The 14,201-nt window shown below is 45.1% G+C and overlaps 1 protein-coding gene across 4 annotated transcripts in view; it reads left to right on the forward strand.

The window, feature by feature from the left end:
- Nucleotides 1-14,201, forward strand: part of LOC142565921 (uncharacterized) — a 173,485-nt gene that overhangs the window by 110,941 nt on the left and 48,343 nt on the right. The gene's annotated exons all lie outside the window — the stretch shown is intronic.

Here is a 14,201-nt window from a genome sequence, read left to right on the forward strand (position 1 = left end):
GCGTCATTCTTGGGACTGTGATTCCAAGGTTTAGAATAAACCTGTGAGCATGCTCCATTCGTGCTTTTGTTCTACTGTGCCTCGTTCCTCAACGTGACACGTTGAGGCATGACGATTTGTATACGTTCCTAACCTGTTTTACAATCTACCGGAGGATATTTTCTCAGCAACCTCGAAAAGATTACTGAAAAACATGATCCGTGCACTTTAGGTTGAACCTCTTCCATATTCACGATAAGCTTTGCCTTTTTACCTTATGTAACATTCATGTGGCAATTGTTTCAAAGATTTCAATCTGGCAGCTTGTGTCAGGGGCGTAGCCAGGAGGGGGGGCTTATGGTGCTTCAGCCCCCCCCCCTCCCGAAATTTTTCCGTGCTGTCATGCGCCGCCGACCAAAACAACTCCCGGCGCCGGAAATCATGCTCGATGTTGTCTAGAATGTCCTTTTCACGCTCGAAAACACATTTTAGCGCGAACATTGCGAAATCAGACTGGATTTCGCGGCAACGCATATGCATCGGGAGTCACATATCGTAACGCAAGGCGCCCCGCCGAGCACAAAGTTTCAAGGGCGTTTTGATGGCGAACGGGCTCGTCTCGGCATCTCGCGGAGGCCGCGGGATCTACGGAGCGCTTGGATTTCAATTCTGAAACGTTATGGGGATAAAGTTCTCATAACCTTTTGATGCGAAAGGTACATTGACATTTCCAAAGTCGTGCTTTAGGTTTTCAATTCCGGAACTTTGTGGGTTTAACGCTTTTATAAAAATTTGACGCCAAAGGTGCGTTGACTTTTCTAAAGTCGTACATCGGACCATACAAAGAGACAAGCCAAATCAACACACTACCGCACAAGTTGGCAAAGCACGCAGCGAGGTCCGATGAGACGAAGCGTTGTGGTGGTTCATTTGTGCCATCATGTCACAGAAAAGAATATCAAAATTTTTTTCTCACCTGCGCCAAGGCATCCATGTCAAGACTCTAAAGCCAACAAAGGTAACTAAGTCTTATTTACTTTTCTACTTGGACTTTTATTCGCGTGGGAACATTGAGCCTCTTTCTTTATTTTTGTTGTTGTTCTCGCTACCCGCGGGATGCCGATCCAGCGAGAGTGCATGCGTTTTTCTCGTGCTGCATCGACCACCGCGCGGCGCACTTCGATGCGCGTTCGCTTTTCTCTGGCCGACTGCATTTTCGCCTGGTAGGGTTTTGTACGCTTTCTGGCTAGCAGACGAGAAAAAAAAACGATGCATAGTCGCTCGCCGCCAGCACTGCGGGGACTCGACGGATTGCAACGCGTTCGCTTGATCGCAACCTCTCCGGAAAATTTTGTCTCGCCGGTGTAGGATACCGAGCAGTATGCGTATACATGGTTGTCTGTGGACCAAGCGTCTCACGTTTTCTTCGATATTCCTTCGGTAGCCACACTAGGTGCCCAAAGTAGGCATCCGATTGTAGCCAACATGCTTTCCTTTGCGTTATTTCATTTCGGCGCCCGCCCCCCAAGAGAAAAAAAAAAAGACATTGTTGCGGCACAGCGAATTGTCGCATGGTGAAAGTTCTATTCTGTTACTTCTTTTGCGGAAATTAACGGGCCCCGGGACGCTTCAGTTGCCGGATACCTTTAATATATTATTGCGATAGCAGCTGTATGGAGATTCCAGGTCCATTCCTGGCGTCGTCATCGCCCTCATGTTCCGTATAAATAAAGTCTAAGGGCGATAACATCGTGACCGTGACCCGCATGCTGTATGTGCGAGTGAAAGCGTAAGGGGAGGGCGGCATGGTTGAACCGATGATGGTGGCTCAGTCTTGTGTGGGAAAAGGAGAACAGCTTTAAGTAAGCGCGCCGCCTTCCGTCGCGCGCGATACATCGGGGGAGTTGAGAGAGAGAGAGAGAGAGAGGGGGGGGCTTTGTTCTGTGAATGTGTGGTTGCGCAACATGTTTATTTGTCTTGTTTGACGCATCATATATCGTGCCTATTTCTTAGATACGTAGATTTATTGGAGATGTATACGTATATTTAAATATTTTGTTGCGAGGTTTTATGTATATATGCGCAGTGAACTTTGTTTCCAGTGGCAGTTTTTTGCCCTTTATCAAGCTGTAGCTTCACATTTGTATATTACATTGTATCATCGAATTTCTAATGTACGAAGGCGAGTCAAATGAAAGTAAGCCAACCCACCCCGCGCAATAATGGTTCGGTTCATTATTTGGGAGACATGCGCGTAGCACATAGGCATCTGATTTACAAAAGTGACATGCAGGGGGGAGGATAAATGTTCTTTAATGCTCTCATACTCTGGGTTGAACATGGTTGCGTGACATAATGGACACTCCAAAAGTTGAGCAGTGTGGTGTGGTGAGGTTTTTGACAGATGAAGATGTTTCCCAAAAAGAAATTAGTCGCCGTATGGCCGCCGTGTGCGTTGAACATTGAATTTCATTGGCCACTGTGAAGCGCTGGAGCAAACGGTTCAAAGGAGGACGTGAAAGTTCCAAAGACGATCCATGGCCGGGCCGAAGCCACAATGCAATCACCTCCAACACAATTTCAAAGGCTGATTAGACAAGAACCGAGGATAAGCATCGATGAATTGGCTGGGCGTGTGAACATCTGTCACGGTTCGGGTTCCACCATAATTCATGAACATCTCAGTTATGGGTTCTTGTGTGCGCAACGTATGCCCAAGATATTGAACCATCACCAGATGACCGAGAGGTTCGGCGCTGCCTTGACTCATCTAATCCGGTATCACGATGAGGGTGAGGACTTTTTGTCTGCAATTGTGACCGAGGACGAATTATGGTGCCGCTACTACTAGCCTGAAATACAAAGGCAAAGCTTACAGTGGAAACATTTGAATTCACCACCCACAAGGATAGCAAAGGCCGTAATTACTGCCGGAAAGGTGTCGTTGACTTTTTTTCGATCGTCCGGGGCCATTATTGATCGAATTTGCTAAACCTGGGGAGACTATCAATCGTTTCCGATATTCTAAAACGTCGGATCGGCTGCGTCTCATAATCAAGAACAAATGACGTGGAAAATTGAGCAATAAGATCATCTTGCTCCACGACATTGCCCGTCCCTACGTCGCTGATGTGGTTAACACAAAACTGGCAAAGTTCAAGCGGGAAACGCTGCAACATCCGCCAAAAAGCCCAGACCTGTGGCTTTGCGACTTCCACATTTGGGAGCATTTTAAAAAACTGCTCAAGGGAACCAGATTCGTGTCGGACGATGACGTAGAGTCGGTTACAGAGTTTTGAAGCAGCAACCCAAGGAGTTTTATGAGACGGGAATTACGCGACTCCTTAGTCAGTGGGACAAATGTCTAAATGCTCATGGAGACTACGCTTAAATAAAGTGCCCCGTTTGTCATATATTCGCATTGGCTCACTTTCACATGACTCGCCCTCGTATATTTTGCAGAACTCCTGCTTTTTATATGTGTTCTCTGTCGCGACTATAATTTCGGAGCAATTTCTCGCAATACACCACCGGTGACAGCTGCTCCTGCGCAATACATTCTAACAAAGGACAGCATCATTGAGATTTTTCCCTGGTCGTTGCATATGTACGAAAATGTAAAGATGGTTCTTGAATGACAGAGAGAGAGAGAGAGAGAGAGAGAGATGCAAATGAGAGAAAGGCCGGGGGGCTAAAAAATTTTCATTAGAAAAGTTGTCCTCAAATTGTACATTTCATGGCCTTTACATTTTTCATATCATCCGCATGCAGTGCTTTGCTGGTTTCAAAATGAAATAGCTCTAAAGTTCCTGTGATATTTGCTTCACTTACTAAATGCACAGAAAACATGGAAGCATTGATATCTGTTATTTCGGGCACATTTTTGAGACATACGAGTATATTCTTTTATGAAAAAATACATACTTGTCTTGAATTCCTTTTCAGCATCTTTGGCAATGACCACACAGTTGTTATTAATGTTTAATGTATTTGATCTCTTGGCTATTTCAATAAGGAGGAGGCCGAGCTGCAAAGTGCCCCCCCCCCCTCGAGCGAAATTTCTGGCTACGCCACTGGTTCGTGTGTCTGTTCGTTTTTAGGTTTTTTGTTATGGGTACACTTGAACTCAATGTATGGTTGTATTAGATTTACGCAGCCAACTGTAATGTCGAGCGCACTTTATGTAGCAGCGTTAACTTTTTTCCTTGATATCTGAATGTTCTCCTACATTAATGTATTGACTTGCCAAATCTGCAGCAGCATGTCCCACACGCCCTTGTTGGCTTAGACATGCCTGGCGATTACTGTGTATACCTGCTATGAGAATAAACGTATTATTATTATTATTATTATTATTATTATTATTATTATTATTATTATTATTATTATTCGCAAATACATGAATCGAATAGACGTTCACAAAACAGGGGCCCAGTTCGCGAAGCTTCTCGTTCTTAAGCAATATTTGCCATTGACCGGCCGCCATCGCTAATATTACAAGGGGCGTTCAATGAAGATTTCCCTTGACTGACATTTAATTATCGCAGGATGCTCAAGCTGTACACGAATAATGATATGTCTTTATAGGTTACATACCGATTGGCTACGTACCGCATAGGTTACGTACCGAACGTGCGTTCGAGGAGATGCAGGAGGTTTACTAGGATGATTCCCAATCATATGATCTGGTGAAGAACCGGCATCGTGAATTCAGATGTCGTCGGACTTCGGGGAGAGGACTCCAATTGCAGGGCGACCCCGCTCGGCTATGGAACAACACACTACCCCACAAGCGGAGACCGCCATTCTGGAAAACGGCCGTATAACCATTTGTAACTTAACCAAAATGTCAAAATTAGCGTGGAGTCTGTGGGAAAATTCTTAAAGACCTTCTTCATATGCGTAAGATATCCGCTCTCTGGCTTCTTCAGCTGCTCGTACCTTTAGAGAAGTTGGAACGAGTGGAATACTCCCAGGCTCTTTTGACGATGTGCCATGAAAACCAGGAGGACTTTTTCAACAGATTTATCACGCAGGATTAAAGTTGGGTCCATCACTGTGATCCGGAGACTACAGTCTAATCAATGCAATGGAAGCATCCGCGCTCACCTACTCCAAAGAAGGCACGTACCCAACCCTCGGTCGACAAGGTCATGCTAACAGTCTGTCGGGACCAGGACGTTACAGTCTTGATGGCTTTCCTGAGAAAGGGTACCACGGTTACTGGGTTATGCTTCACTGCTGCGGAAATTGTTGGAGGCCACCAAAACCAAGAGACGTGCCATGATCACCAAAGTTTTGCAAGACGTGAGCCTACGTCGACGTGAGCCTACGACATGGCGATTATTGGGCTCTGCATAGGTAGCGGACAAACGTAAGCGAGAGAAACAAGGATTGTGATGTCCTCAGCGACTACGTGGTGTACAATCGTATGTATGCGATTGTACATACGTATGGCTATTTCATGCGGTATATGGTAAAACGACGATGGCATTTGTGCTTCCGCAAAGAAATATTAAAACTGGATTAACTTGGGCGAGCCTGAAGTTTATACAACGTCGCGAAGTTCCTACATAGGGTAAGCTACTACGAGGAGATTACTGGGCAACTTCGGCCGGTCCAGGCGATAGTGCAGTCAACACGGCGCCTCAAAACGCGGGCTGAGGCAAAGAAAGAACACGACAAAGTGGCGCGCGGGGCAGTCTAGGCTTATGGGACCTCCCCCTCTATATATATATATATATATATATATATATATATATATATATATATATATATATATATATATATATATATATGCTCACCAGTGGCGCATAGCCCGAAATTTTGTCCAGGGAGTCTGCTAAAGGGGGCGGTCCCATAAGCCTAGACTGCCCCACGCACCACTTTGTCGTGTTACACAGACAGACAGACAGACAGACAGACAGACAGACAGACAGACAGACAGACAGACAGACAGACAGACAGACAGACAGACAGACAGACAGACAGACAGACAGACAGACAGACAGACAGACAGACAGACAGACAGACAGATAGATAGATAGATAGATAGATAGATAGATAGATAGATAGATAGATAGATAGATAGATAGATAGATAGATAGATAGATAGATAGATAGATAGATAGATAGACAGACAGACAGACAGACAGACAGACAGACAGACAGACAGACAGACAGACAGACAGACAGACAGACAGACAGACAGACAGACAGACAGACAGACAGACAGACAAATAGATAACAGACGCCTGAAAATGGTAATGTAGAGCACTAAAAACAGAAACGCTATGACATCACCTCGCGTTTTCTTTTGATACACTCGGACCATAAAGGTTCAGGTAGATACTAAGTCGAGTACCTCAAGGAGACGGCATCTTTCTTTTTCTGGTGGCGCTGCTACCAAGACAGTGACATGAAACGTCCAAGTGCCTCAAAAAGCGCCAGTGATATTTGAACATTCAGCAATACGCAGGAGATTCGTAGCATTCCTTTACATTATGGCAGCATTTGTGGTCGATGGGATACAAAGAGTTAACGTTACAACAACCTTAACGCTAGAACTGTTCGTAAGAGCGGGCGCCAGCCAATCAGGATTGAGGCCGGGTTATTAGTACAGGTGGCGAGACAATCGCAAGGCACCCTTACAAACGCTTTGGGAATTTGGCTTCTGATACAAATTTAGATCCGACTTGCTTTTCAGTCCTCCACATCAATTACGGGTCTCAACGCCCCCCTCTCCAAAGGAAGAAATAGAAGAAGAAAAAAAAGCGTAAGACGAAAGTGTGAGCACGCAAATGCGCCAAATCTACGGTGTGCTCGGTGCCAGCTTTTCTTTTTCTCTTGAACCACCGCGCGGCACCTCGAAGTGTCACTCCGGCGGCATTCACGCACACATGACGCATAACGAAACGGCCCGGCGTCACCGCGCCAGCGAAGTTCGCCCAAGTGACGTCTCGGCATTTGGCGGGAGTGGGAGGAAAACCTTGAGCCTTGATTAGACTTTCAACGAGCACGAGCCCTGCCCTCGCTGGTGCAACACGCGGGCTACAGAGTCTCACATCTGCCCCATCAAGCGGTGCGCAAATGGTGCCCCTCACTTTCTTCGCTGAGTGTGACATCTTGTTTGGCTCCCAGTTGACGCGGCTGCAAACGAGCAACCGTTCTTTGCTGCGTAAGCAAGTTCGTGACCCCTGATGGGGAGGCGATCCGCACTGCAAGGTTGCTATCAATATTCATTTGCTATATTGTGAAAAAAGTACGTACTCCAAAAAAGTACAACGCTTGTATCCGTTGAAAATCAAAAGGAAATGGCTGCCGATTGTAGGCGCAGCCCGAATACACGCGGCAAATGTCCACACCTGATTTTATGTAGAACGATGACAGAGAGATGGAGATATAGAATGCTTAATGGAAACTTAAGCTGTAAACCCTGCTATATGCAGAGCTTGCTACTTCAGATGAGGTGTTTGAATTTATAATAAGAATAAACTCCTGCTGTATATTGTCCCGGCTACATGAGCCAGTGAGACATTACTTATGGAACCGCTTTCGGACGATGTACGGAACCCCTCTTTCTCGCAAAATATTAGTTGGTCTTTGTATTGATAAGCATTGCAAAAGCATGGTTTGTGCACTCGGCTCTAAACACATTCACTGTTACTGTATATGCGTCACAGTGAAGGCCAGTATATTATTCCTGAAATCACTATGGGAATATTATTACTCATACACAATTTATGCAGAGAGAGTGAGAAAGAGAAAGAGTTAGTGCAAGCTGAAGATGTCAGCCGGAGCTGCTCTATGCAGGGCTTGCTGCTTGAGATGAGGTATTTGAAATGACATGAAGAGGATCATATAGGAGGTTGATGATGATGATGATCCTCTTCATGTGATGATGTGATAATATGATCCTCTTCATATCATATCGGATGAGATAGTTCAAGTGGCTCAGGAGTTCTATAGAGATTTATACAGTACCAGTGGTACCCACGACGATAGTGGAAGAGAGAATAGCCTAGAGGAATTCGAAATCCCACAGGTAACGCCAGAAGAAGTAAAGAAAGCCTTAGGAGCTATGCAAAGGGGGAAGGCAGCTGGGGAGGATCAGGTAACAGCAGATTTGTTGAAGGATGGTGGTCATATTGTTCTAGAGAAACTGGCCACCCTGTATACGCAATGCCTCATAACCTCGAGCGTACCGGAATCTTGGAAGAACGCTAACATAATCCTAATCCATAAGAAAGGGGACGCCAAAGACTTGAAAAATTATAGACCGATCAGCTTACTGTCCGTTGCCTACAAAGTATTTACTAAGGTAATCGCAAATAGAATCAGGAACACCTTAGACTTCTGTCAACCAAAGGACCAGGCAGGATTCCGTAAAGGCTACTCAACAATAGACCATATTCACACTGTCAATCAAGTGATAGAGAAATGTGCAGAATATAACCAACCCTTATATATAGCTTTCATTGATTACGAGAAAGCGTTTGATTCAGTCGAAACCTCAGCAGTCATGGAGGCATTACGGAATCAGGGTGTAGATGAGCCATATGTAAAAATACTGGAAGATATCTATAGCGGCTCCACAGCCACCGTAGTCCTCCACAAAGAAAGTAACAAAATCCCTATAAAGAAAGGCGTCAGACAGGGAGATACGATATCTCCAATGCTATTCACAGCATGTTTACAGGAGGTATTCAGAGGCCTGGAGTGGGAAGAATTGGGGATAAAAGTTGATGGAGAATACCTTAGCAACTTGCGATTCGCTGATGATATTGCCTTGCTTAGTAACTCAGGAGACCAATTGCAATGCATGCTCACTGACCTGGAGAGGCAAAGCAGAAGGGTGGGTCTGAAAATTAATTTGCAGAAAACTAAAGTATTGTTTAACAGTCTCGGAAGAGAACAGCAGTTTACGATAGGTAGCGAAGCACTGGAAGTGGTAAGGGAATACATCTACTTAGGGCAGGTAGTGACCACGGATCCGGATCATGAGACTGAAATAACCAGAAGAATAAGAATGGGCTGGAGTGCGTTTGGCAGGCATTCTCAAATCATGAACAGCAGGTTACCACTATCCCTCAAAAGGAAAGTGTATAACAACTGTGTGTTACCAGTACTCACATATGGGGCAGAAACCTGGAGGCTTACGAAAAGGGTTCTGCTGAAATTGAGGACGACGCAACGAGCTGTGGAAAGAAGAATGATGGGTGTAACGTTAAGGGATAAGAAAAGAGCAGATTGGGTGAGGCAACAAACGCGGGTAAACGACATCTTAGTTGAAATCAAGAAAAAGAAATGGGCATGGGCAGGACATGTAATGAGGAGGGAAGATAACCGATGGTCATTAAGGGTTACGGACTGGATTCCAAGGGAAGGGAAGCGTAGCAGGGGGCGGCAGAAAGTTAGGTGGGCGGATGAAATTAAGACGTTTGCAGGGACAACATGGCCACAATTAGTACATGACCGGGGTAGTTGGAGAAGTATGGGAGAGGCCTTTGCCCTGCAGTGGGCGTAACTAGGCTGATGATGATGATGATGAAGAGGATAGGACTGCAGTGAGGGAAGAAGGCAAAACGGAAGAATGAGATAAACATTTTTTTAGATAATCTATAAATAAGTTAACAAATGGAACCCAGATGACTCAGAAAAGGTCAAACAATATCTATAAAACCTGAATTGCGTAAGTATAACAGCAGGGCGTCTGTGACTGGGACTTCGTGCCTACTTTTGTCCCAGGGCCCTAAAGATCCCTAGCCCGCGTTTGTTCATGTATACCAGGTAAAGTCTTCGCTGCTAACCGCACGCTGGTATAGCAGCGGCAGTGACAGAGCACGTGCTCAGCCTCACCAGGTAGCTTGAAGTTGTTGGCGCACAGCGGTGAACTGAGTTTCCTGATATTAAAGCAAAAAGAAAAAGAAAAAGACGGTGTTGGCCACACGAAGTCCCAAACAATGAATGTGATGCGCTCATCATGCAAGCCTAGTCTCCGCAGGAGGCAATGCGGGTCGATGCGATAAAAAGGAGCGTACCAATACTTGTTGCTGGGCTAGTTAGTTCAAACTATTCCTCAAGGTTAGGACGCAACCAAGGGCTGAAAAAAGGTTCAGGGCAGGAAAGAGCGCCACTTTTAACTAGTTTATTGAAAGCAGACAGGGTCACATTTATAGGAGAAGGTGGCCATATGCGCATGTATGTCTGCGCACGATACCCAAGTTTGCATCGTTATCCAATCATACAGTGCAGCAACTGCACTTCGGAAACACCTTGCTTCCCGTATGGTATATGCAGCTCTTTCATAGCTTATAACGCCGTCTGTGAAATCCTTGACAAATGTTGTTCTCAGTTGTATGAACAGCCTGCGAACAAAAAACGCCAGTTAGGGCTTATCGCAGTTAGAGAGTTGCAACTAGCGACAAAAGATGCAGGATCCCAAAAAACACATCAATATAGGTACAAGGCGCCGCACTACATACGGTAAACAACATGTAGCGGTGGTTATCGTTCCTTATCTGTGAAATTCATGGCCCACATTCGCGAAGATATTGTTATCCTGGAAAGGCCACTTCTACAAGTAGCGAGTGATATGTTTGATAACAGGCTGATCGCCATAGCGATGGACAATATAGAATGGTATTTATGCAAGAGAGACTTAAATGAACACCGGCCCAGCGGCCGAATTCAAAGTGTTTTGTTCGTAAGTGTTGTTTACTATTAACTGACTGCTTTTGCTCATGTGTCCAAAAGTTCAACTTGGTGGGCTCGCAGGAGCCATGTCAAGCGTTAGTGCTTTAAGTAAGAGCTTATAGGCCCAGTACATTGCCAGTATGCTTCTGCCACATCAGGGCCCGTGTTCACTTAAGCACTAACGCCAAAAGAGGTTCTTAAGAGCAAATGTCAGCCAATCCTGATGCTGGACTTGTTATTACTGGAGGTAACTGGCCAATGGCGAAGAGGAAGCACTTACAAACAAAAAGTCTTGTGAATGGGGCCTCTGATGCACAACGTATATATCAAACTGTCTATAGCTCAAACTACATGTTTGATTGTTGGTGGTCTCGGTTGAATCGAGCCGGCGCCTGAGGCGACCGCAACCAAAACTGCCGGACCATTCTTTTTAATAATGTTTACTTTCTTCATGTTGATTGTTGCCGACTGAGCGTGTTGCCCTTGCTCTTGTAGCGTTTTGAGCGGCTCAATGGGGATTTTTACAGCGAAGCTGTTTATGCGGGCCCTGTGCCGTCGTTGTCGGACTTCGCTAAAAAGGAGCCGCGGAGAGGAAGAGCTCAACAGGGGGAAAGGGTTTGGAGTGACCTCTTCCCCCTGTGAGAATACTACCTTATAAGCAAATCGTATACGGTTGTCACACGTTGCATTTTCGGTCATCGAGCCAAATCGGCATCGAATTTTTCGACGACTGATTCCACCCTGCCGCGAATGAAACAAAAGTTATGCTGGCCGTTTGCAGCTAACAAACAGTGCCCAGCGATCGAAACACGATACCAGGAGCACGTGGCTGCGGGCACTTCTTGCGCCAGCAAGAAATTCCGGCAGCGACGTTAATCGTTAAACCAATTCAAGCTATCGTCAAAACAATTGCAGTGCCCGCATCTCCAGTGGTAGCCCTTGCGCCTAATATACAGAGCTTTGGATTAGTGGTTCTGCATATTCCATCCAAGCTACAACTATGGAAAGACCACGAGTAGTGCGTACTCCTGAGGAAGAATCTGCCTACCACAAAAGCCAAAATGAGTTGAAAGAATAGTTAAACAAAAGATTTACAATATAGACTGCTTGCGAAGTTCCACCTGCATGGTGTAACACTCGGTGTAACTAACACAGCTTCGTTGTTCAATCATCTTCACGGACTGGAAGGGGCGGCTTACCAAGTCTCTTCTGATGGAAATAGTGCCTTTTCTTGTATTGTAGCAGGGTTATATAATAATAAAGGTGAAATCACTTCACTCTTTAGTGTCTCTCTAACAGTGCGAGACAAGATACAAACGACTTGAGAAGAAAAAGTAAAGAGCGGCTGTCCTGGGCTGATGCATCAAAAGACACAAGGAGGCAACATTTCCCGTAGTCAGGGGAAGACAAAGGCGTACGTAGGCACATGCATATGAAGTGGCGCGCGCCCAACATATCTGGTGCGTCTGCATGCACCATCGTAGGGCTGTTACAGGCCGGTATGTTACAGGTATGGAAGTGACGGGCAGTATAAATGGACCTCGGTTGTCCTGGCTAGACCGGCCGTGTTGGCGTAGTGGTTCGGTCGTGGAAGCCGCGTTTCGACATGGCGAAATGCAAAAACGCTCGATTACATAGATCTACGTGCATGTTATAAAGAAGGTAAGGTGGTAAAAATTATTCCGGAGTCCCCCACTACGGCGTCCCTTCACAACCCGTGTGTTGCTTCGGGAACTTGATATGATTCGTCCTGGTTACGAGTTTCTTGTAATTTTCTATTTTGTATAGAGCTAATATGTCACCACGCGTACTCGTTTGCGCTATTAGCCGGATTTATTCCTTAATTGATTCAGTTGGACAGTTTTCAGGACATTTTCCTCGTTTAAAGCAAACGAGAAGGTGCGCTGGGACGAAAAAGAAAAAGAGAACCAAGACGAGGCTGTAATTTGTGTGCACTTCGCAGCTGCGTTGGTGCTATTTGCACGTGTCGAATAGCGAAGGCATACTCATTGCTCTTTAGCCAAACGTTGGCGTGGTGCTAATTTTTAAAAACACGCCACCTCTGCCGTTATATAATATAAGGATTCCTTTTTCTCTATTCCTTCACCATTCAAGTTCGGACGATGCCGGCGATAATGTGTGCTGCTCCAACCACTGTGCCGAAAATCGATTGCTTTGGAATAGAATCGTTAAATTATCGAGGCCCTCATTTTGTTGTGTCTACTCTGTTCCGGGCGTAATTCAACATTTTCATCCAGGCTGCAGGAAATAATTGTTAGATGCGCTCATTTGCCACTTCTGGCCTTTGCGCCGCATACTCTTACTGCTGCAATGATGTATGTTTCTTTATTCCTCTTGTTTCTCATCCTGGTTAATTATGTACAACCAATACGCGATTGTGCAACTTTGTCTTGATCGTTGTTTCACATACGCACGTATACCATATGGGCCTACACTAGCCTCGGCTATGTGCCCAACAGTTGTTTGTTTACGTTCATGCACAATTTTATGATCAAATAAATAATGTCTAATGTCTAATGTCTAAAACTCCAATCATCATCATCATAATCGCTAGATTTTTCCCCATCGCATGCCATTTCTGTTTCCTCCTTGTCAGTCAACCGTGAAAAAGCGGACAAGACGAGTTGCAAGCTAGTATGGCGAATCAGGCCACTTGGAACTCATCCATGCTAACAGCGCACGGCCAAACGAAGACACAAAAAAGGAGGGGGAAAACGGGACAAGCGCCGAGTCCCGTCTTTTCCCTCTTTTTCTTTGTGTTTCTTTTGCCGCGCGCTGCAATCATGGATGAGTCGTAAAAGCACAAGCACACCACGGGGCATGCTTTTTAGTGGTCGCGCTGCTCCCCACGCCGCAAAGTGCTAGTCTGCCTCGGAGTTAAGTAGATTTACCCATATCTGTTTAATTTGTATAATAAGGCGTTACATGTTACTGTAACGAATGGCACATTCCGCCATTTTTTTCTTTTTTACTTGGTTACTTGGCTCAGTGAATGCGCAATAAACACTCGCAGCTTCACTGCGAATAAGTATGTATAGGAGCAAAATCAAACTGCTCAAAAATTCTTTAGTGCTGTAAAGCCGAAGTGAAATACATCTGCCTAACACAGCTTTACTTTATTATAGAAACAGATCACTTTTTCCTTTCTTTACCTATATCAGAAGCTCTGTAGCGGCTTAGAATGAAGAGTACGATGCCGCAAAGTTTGGCGCTCCCTATAACAGAGACGTAAGTCGATTTTAATGTAATCCGATTACCTCGTGTATTCTTAAAATCAAAAGGGTTCGTCAATATTCAGAACTTGCTAATAACAGATACAATATCGCCCTATTAAATTCCGTATTCGAATCGAATAGTCACTCTTCGTAAACAAGAACATTCCTCAAACAGTGTTTTAATATTTCAGGCCATGGCGACCCCATTTCAGCGGGCGCGAAAGTCGAAAACGCTCGTGTAACTAGATATAGGTACACGTTTAGAAAACCAAGGAGGTACAAACTAATTCG

This window comes from Dermacentor variabilis, unplaced genomic scaffold, assembly GCF_050947875.1.
Source record: "Dermacentor variabilis isolate Ectoservices unplaced genomic scaffold, ASM5094787v1 scaffold_12, whole genome shotgun sequence".
Taxonomy (NCBI): domain Eukaryota; kingdom Metazoa; phylum Arthropoda; class Arachnida; order Ixodida; family Ixodidae; genus Dermacentor; species Dermacentor variabilis.